The sequence below is a fragment of the Camelus dromedarius genome, chromosome 16 (genome assembly GCF_036321535.1).
Source record: "Camelus dromedarius isolate mCamDro1 chromosome 16, mCamDro1.pat, whole genome shotgun sequence".
Classification (NCBI taxonomy): Eukaryota; Metazoa; Chordata; class Mammalia; order Artiodactyla; family Camelidae; genus Camelus; species Camelus dromedarius.
The window spans coordinates 9,804,432-9,812,119 of NC_087451.1; positions in this window are offsets into that span (position 1 = coordinate 9,804,432).

Here is a 7,688-nt window from a genome sequence, read left to right on the forward strand (position 1 = left end):
CACCCATTCTGGTCATTATACCTGAGACCCAGGTTTGCAATGAAAAGACAAGGAGTTGAAAAATCTCAAATATTGTCTGCTAAGAGAGAAAACCACCTACTCTGCATGACTACTGAGGACAGGATAAAGCCCAAAAAGTAAAAGAGGAAAAAAGTTTCAGCTCCACCTGTAAAAATTTTAAACAAGCAAAAGTGACCCACAGCCAGTGGGCTACCTCATATGATGAACTGGCCCTGGAAGTATTAAAAAGAGGCTATGGGGATTTTATCTTTCTGATGTCATCAAAGGAATTCCTGGTGGGACAGGAGAATAAACTGGATGACCACTCCTCCATTGAAGTGGCCATGGCATAGATCAGGTTCTGGGTCTGCGAGGCCCCAATCTCCAGGAGACATGGCTCATTCTCACTAACACATGACCTTGCCCCTGGCCTTGGCTGATCAGACTCTCAAGTATTTTGACTAATACAGAGGCTCTAATCAGAGACATGTGGGAACCAGAGCAGAAACTTGGTTGGATAACTGGAGCCACAGCAAGTTATAGCCAGGTGCAGGTTAAATCTACAGGAAAGCAGGAAATATGAGTCAACAGGAAAAAGCAACAGGGAGGGAAAAAGCAGAAAGAAACAGACTTCAGGTGTTCTGCTGACTTATTTCTGCATAACCAACTACTCCAAAATTCAGCAGCTCAAAATGACAACCATTTTATCATACAGCATGAATTTGGGGGTTAGGGATTCAGGCAGGGCTCAGATGGGTGATTCCTGGGACCTGCCTGGTATCGGCAGAAGTCACAGTGTGGCACTGGTTAGCAGGTGGGCTGGTGCCGGAAGATCCAAGATGGCTTCACTCAGGTGACTGGCACATTGGCAGGGACAGCTGGAAGCCAGGCTCAGCTGGGGCTATACTCCAGAGTGCCCACCTGTGGGCTCTCCAGCATGGCCTTTCAGAGGGGTTAGACTTCTTACAGGTGGGTCAGGGCTCCAAGAGCGAGTGTTTCAGTGCACAAGCCACAAGCTGCATGGCCTTTCTTAACCCAGCCTTCAAAGTCACATAGCAACATTTCTGCTATATTCTGTTGTTTGAAGTAGTCATAAGACCACTCAGATTGAGAGGCCAGGGTATAGACCCCACCACTCTACGGGAGGGGGTGGTCAAAGAATTTGTGACTATGGCTTGAAACCACCACCCCAGAGACGAAAGAGGCAGGAGGAGTTGCTTCTAGTTCACATGTCTCACAAGAGGGCTTCATCCTCAGTAATAAACTTTCTTCTTACCTGATTAACTTGAGTGACGGTCCAGGCTTTGCAACCCAAATCATTCTGTTTCGGGCTGAATTTTGTCCTTCAAAATTGAATGTTGAAGTCCTAACCCCGAGTACCACAGAATATGACTATGTTTGGAGATAAGGTTCTTTAAAGAGGTGATTAAGTTAAAATGAGGTCTTTAAGCCCTAACCCAACATGACTGGTCTCTTGATAAGTAGAGACAGAGGCAGAGCGGAGGATATAGCTCAGTGGTAGAGCTCTTGCTTAGCATGCACAAGGTCCTGGGTTCAATCCCCAGTACTGCCATTATAAGGAAAAAGAAATATTAAGAAACAAAAATAAACAATTAAGACACAGGGAGAAGGTCATCTACAAGCCAAGGAGAGAGGCCTCACAAGACACTGACCCTGCCAACACCTTGCTCTCAAATTTTTAGCCTCCAGAACTGTTAGCAAATACATTTCTCTTTTTTAAGCCACCCAGTCTGTGGCACTTTATGATGGCCACCCTAACAGACGTACACAAGCCCTGACTAAACAAATGTGTCCAGTGTAGGTATCTTGGTGCTGATACAAGCAATGGGGAGTCTGGGCTGCAAGCCTGCTGGTTAGAGCTTATGGCCCCGGCCCCAGGAGCTCCCGGGCACAGAGCATCCTGGGAGCCCAGGTCGGCTGCACCCCGGGGAGCATCCGCTGGAATCCAGAGATACGGAGCATTCCTCCCATCTCCCCTCCCAGCAAAGGAAAGCATTCACTGGCACCCTTTACAAAGGCAACAGCGTGTTTTCCTCCTGAAAGAGAAATACTGCCTTGGTCCAACTTTCTTACAGACATAGACAAATGAATGTGACTTCACACGTGCAGGCACGTGCGCGCGCGCACACACACACACACCCCTACACTCTCTACCCCTCTCTAACATGCTTTCTTCCCTATCCCATCACCAACGCCCAGCAACAAACCAAGAGTCAGGAAACCTGGGTTTGGTCCCAGCTCGAAGACCCTTCCCTTAATTTTCCCAGTTTTCTGCTTGCTCAGCTTTAGAACAAAAGATGATGTCTAAGATGACTTTTAGCACTAGAGGCAGTGGGTCCACCGACTCAGTACAGGGAAGAAGCGCTAGCCTGGTGCTAGGGCAAGGTCGTTTCTGCTGCTAATTAGCCAAGAGCATCTCAGGTCACCTCTCCCGGCCTCCACTTCACCCACTGAGACATGTACCTGATGTCCTGGCATTCCAGGACCCAGCACTGCTTTTTGTCCTAGAAATTCACTTTCCAGACTTCCATTTGTTCTTGTTCTTCCTGCCTTGAACAAAATAGCTCCTCCCTGCCATCCTGAGTGCCCCCATCTCTCCTCACTGCTTTGGCCTCCCCACCACCCAGGCCCTCCCCAACATTGTTCACTGAGGGCTCCTCGCTCCCACTTTTCCTTCTCCACACCAAGTTGCACCCCACCATGGGGATGACCCACCCACCAGCTGGCCTCAATCCAGTGATCCTTCCAACGCCCGCCACTGAAGTCCCACCATCAACATCTCATCCCACCCCAGTAGCCACCCTCCTCTGGTTTATTCATTCCCACATGTCCCATCTCGTTTCTCATTAAGACCTCTCTCTCCAGCATGCTGATTTCCCTCCCTTTCTAAGCTGGCCTGGAGATCATGATTCTTCAAGTAACCCACTCTCTGGCTGTCACTGCCAATTCCTCACCCCCTGGTTCCTTGTCACATTGAACCCACAAAGCCTTGCAGCTTTGCAGTCAAGCCCACGATGCACCATCTTCACCCCCAGCTCTGGACACCAGAATTCCACTGGAGAGAGACACTCGGCCACATGGGCAGGTGCCAAAGAAAAGGCCAAAACCGAGATCAACCATTGCTCCACTGGACCCCACGGCCCTTCTTCGATCCCCCACAGTGCCTTCCAAACCTCTCCCAGGCCCCTCTGGACTGAGAAACTGACCTTCCCTCCTACTTTGCAGAGAAAATAGAGGCCATCAGGAAAGGACGCCCTCACCTTCCTGCCGCCCCACCTACAGGCTTTGTACATTTGCACTGTCCTTCCGGCCGCATGGAAGGAGCGCTCTCCACCTGTCAGGGCTAATCCCACCACCCATGCCAAGATTCTACCCACCCCCACTTCCCCAAGTCCCTGTCCCACCAAGGAGCAGCCCCTCTCTCTATGTGTCTTTTCTCCCTCTGTGGGCATTTTGGTCTCAGCATAAATTTTGTTTTAATTGAATTATAGTCAATTTACAATGTTGTGTCAATTTCTGGTGTACAGCATAATGGTGTACACATGTATGTACATATATTCATTTTCATATTCTTTTTCATTATAGGTTACTACAAGATGTTGAATATGGTTCCCTGTGCTGTAGAAGAAACTTGTGTTTTATCTATTTTATATATAGTAGTATCTGCAAGTCTTGAACTCACAGTTTATCCCTTCCTACCCCCTTCCCCTCAGTAACCATAAGTTTGCTTACTACGTCTGTGAGTCTGTTTCTGTTTTGTAAATAATGTCATTAATGTCTTCTTTTTTCTGTTTCTAGATTCCACATATGAGTGATATCATACAGTATTTTTCTTTCTCTTTCTGGCTTACTTCACTTGAAATGACAATCTCCATGTCCATCCATGTTGCTATAAATGGCATTATTTTATTATTTGTTATGGCTGAGTACTATTCCATTGTATAACTATACCACAACTTCTTTATCCAGTCATCTGTCGATGGACATTTAGACTGTTTCCATGTCTTGCCTACTGTAAATAGCTGCTATGAACACTAGGTGCATGTATCTTTTGAATTAAAGTTCCCTCTGGATATATGCCCAGGAATGGGATTGCTGGATCATATGGTAAGTCCGTTTTTAGTCTTTTGAGGAATCTCCATACTGTTTTCCGTAATGCCTGAAGCAAACTACATTCCCACCAGCAGTGCAGGAGGGTTCCCTTTTAGGGCTTCCATCTTTAATGTGCTCTTCACCCCTTGGGGTCAAGGAATTAGGAAATGAAATCATTTGACTTAAACTGAAATCACTTCATTTCAATCAAGTTGACTGACCCCAAATTGATTTTACGCACATACCCGGTGTAGCTGAGTGGTTTCGTTAAACACATTCACTCAGAAGCTTGGACAATCCCAGGCAAGCTGGTGAACTCCTCTGAGCCCCACTTTCTTCACTGCAAAAATAATAATGCTGCCCATCTGTGGGATGCCGTGAGAAGGGGTGGGGAAGACCAGGCACGGAGAAGCCTTCCATAACCTCTTCTTCCCCAGGTCAACCCTGTGGCACAGGTGTGACAGATGAAGAAAGAAGGACCACGGTAACCAGGAAGGGATTTCTCACGGACCCATGCCAGCAAGTTCATCTCAAATCCAGGTCTGCCTACGCCCAAAGCCAGTGGCATTCCACTCCCCAGGCCCATCCCAACCACCCCCTCCCAGTTGATTTGTTCCCATCAGGGAACAGTCACTATATTTTGAAGAAGCCCAAAACATTTTCTTTCTACTTGGTTTAAGAACCCATTGAGTGGCTTTATTCTGGTCATTATTTCTTTGTTGTTACAGACAGATGGGAACCTGGGTGTGCAGCCGTCAACTTTCGTGGACTGCAGCTGTGGAGACAGTGCTGCAAGGCGGAGGGTGGTGGGAGGGAAGAGTTCCCTGGGTCTCTGAGAGCAACCGTGTGAGGAAATGGGGATGCTGACCGCACCTTGTTCTTTGGACTTTTCTTTCACTGAAACTACCAGCCTTGGGTATATGAGTCAGGAGCCTGAGAACCTCAGCCATATTTCTGAGCTCCCCCTACCCCGACCAATGTCCCATAACCGGGAGCAGCTCATTCCTGCAGCTCCTGCCCTCCAAATCTAGAAAATGGGTTCTCTCCTCTCTTGCAAGGCCATGGGGTGAAGTCAAGTCATTCAAAGAGCTAGGATCCAGGAAATCAATGTTAGAGGTGGCTCAGAAATGAACTGTGGAGTCTTGGCTTTGAGTCCTGACCTGAATTTCAATTCGTGTGACCTTGGGCAAATTCCTTCATCCTCTGGGCCTCAGTTTCCTCATCTGCGAAGTGGGGGCAATAACGCATACCTCCAGGTGTCAGGAGGAGTGTGCGATGAGGTCACACCAGGAGGGCCTCCACACAGGCAGGGCTGGAAGTGCTCAGCGAATGGGAGGGACGTGGAGGGGACAGGACGCATCAGAGCAAAAGCCATCCTCTCCTGCCACATGGGCCAGGGGTGCCCAAGAGCAGCCTCCAGGGGTCCTTTAGGCCAAGACAAGGCTCCTGTCTGTTGGCTTTGGGCCTCCCTGCCCTTCTCAGCCTATTGTCATCTTTAAACTCAAAAGAAAAAAAGAGAAGAGGAAAGGGAAGGGAAGGAAAGGAAAGGAAAAAGAAAAGAAGCATCTTTCCTCCGGAGACCTTTGTCCTGAAACTAGCTGGGGAATGCTAGAGACGGTTGCTCCACGCTGAGTATGTTGAGCCACTTTCTGGGCTTAAAAAAATATATTATTGTTTACCTAACGGTTCTTCTGTGAGAAATGGGTGTCTGTTCCTTTAAACAGAGCGCGGCGTGGCAGACAGAGCGGCTCCGAGGGTTGTTTGCAGCCAGAGGAGGGGGAGACAGAGGACATCCTGTTGTTGAGTAGAAACGACAGAGACAGACAGACAGACAGACAGCGAGGAAAGGTCAGCACACAGACCCTAGCAGGCAAACCTAGCTCATTTTTTTCCTATGGAGAATTTTCTTTTTCAAAAAGAAATTATTCGCCTTTTTTTTTTTTTTTTTGCCCGTATTTTGCCAGTCTAACCCCAGATACGACTGGTTTACTTAAGACAAGGGAACTTTCTTCAAGTGGAGTGGCATATCAAGATAAAAGAGGCCCTGACAGTTTCAAGTCCTTGAATTTTGTGCAGAAGGTAGTGTGTTGCGAGCTTTTCCTAAATTCAGGACTCGGGGATAGGAATCAGGAGAAAACACATCTCATTTGCAGGATGGCCACGCCATCCATATATTATCTCCAATCTTCCCAGGAGCCCTGCCAGGGAGGTTGCTGCATTGCCATTTTGCAGATGTGGAAACTGAGGCTCAGGCAGATGAAGGGCATGCCGAAGGTCAGTCAGATCCACAGGTGGCAAGTAGTGGGGCCAAGCTTTCCCCTGGGTCCTCAGGATCCTCTTCCACACTGTCTCCTTAGTAAACACAGCAGCAGATCTGAGGGTGGAACAGGAGGGGAGACGAGAGACAGGGCAGACTCCTGGCCCTGTGGTTTACCAGACTAAACACTCCAGCAATCCCTTCGTTCTTAGGGCCCTCCAGCATCAAGAATAAGCCCAGGACTGTAAACTCCCAAAGGTTATGTCTGATTGAACCACTACCATTCTCAGCAACATTATAAAGCATTATAAAAAAAAATTTTAAGAAGGATTTTATCAGTTGCCAAATCAAAGACTCTCCTGCTTACATTTGGAAGGTGGCCCCCAAGATCCTGTATGATCTGGTCCCTGCCTAAGCCTCCAGTCCCATCTCTTCACCCTCATCTCTGCTCCCCACACTCTGCCACACCTTCAAAATGCTCTCAGCAACTTTAACACAGTGCTATCTGAAGTGTGAGCCACAGCCTCAGACCAGCAGCACCAGTAGCACCTGGGAGCTGGCTGGAATTCAGGAGTTCAGCCCCAATCCACAACCTGCCATTTAATAATATCCCCAGGTATACATGAAAGTGTGAGAAGCAACACTATTGCACATCTGGCTTTTCCCACCTCAGGACCTTTGCACGTGCTGCTCCCTCTGTGTATAAAACAGTCCTTTTCTTATCCTGGCCTGACTTGGCCCTACTCATCCCGAACTCTTACGTCATTTCCTCAGAAAGGGCTCCTTTGACCCTCCAATAACGTTATTCTCTCTGAAGAGTCCAGTTCTTTTCTTTTACAGAACTTTTGGCAGTGTGTAATGACTTATTGAATGTCTGCCTCCATGAAGGCTGAGGCCATGTCTCACTGGCTTACCAGGAACTTGGTAGGAGCTGCACAAACACATGCTGAATGAATAAACATGGTGCTATTTCTGGTGCGGCAAGAAGTGAGGTTCAAAGACAGACCCTCTGCTTGGGCATTTGGCCTCTTGAGGCATTTTCATTCAGTTTCAGCAAATATTTACTAGGTGCTATTATGCATCCGTACTGGGGTCATATGTGTAAGGAGACTACTTGTGACCAAGTGGATTCAGTTCAGCGATTCTCTTGTCCTGTTTAGGGCACAAGGTCAGGGGCTGAATGAAACTCAGCCAAGGAATGTACATTCCTGGTGGTAACAAGGAACCCTCAAAAGGAGGGACAGGAAATGAGTATCTCCACAGTTTGCAAGCATCATATGTATACAGTACACTGTTATATACACATAGAGACTAAGGG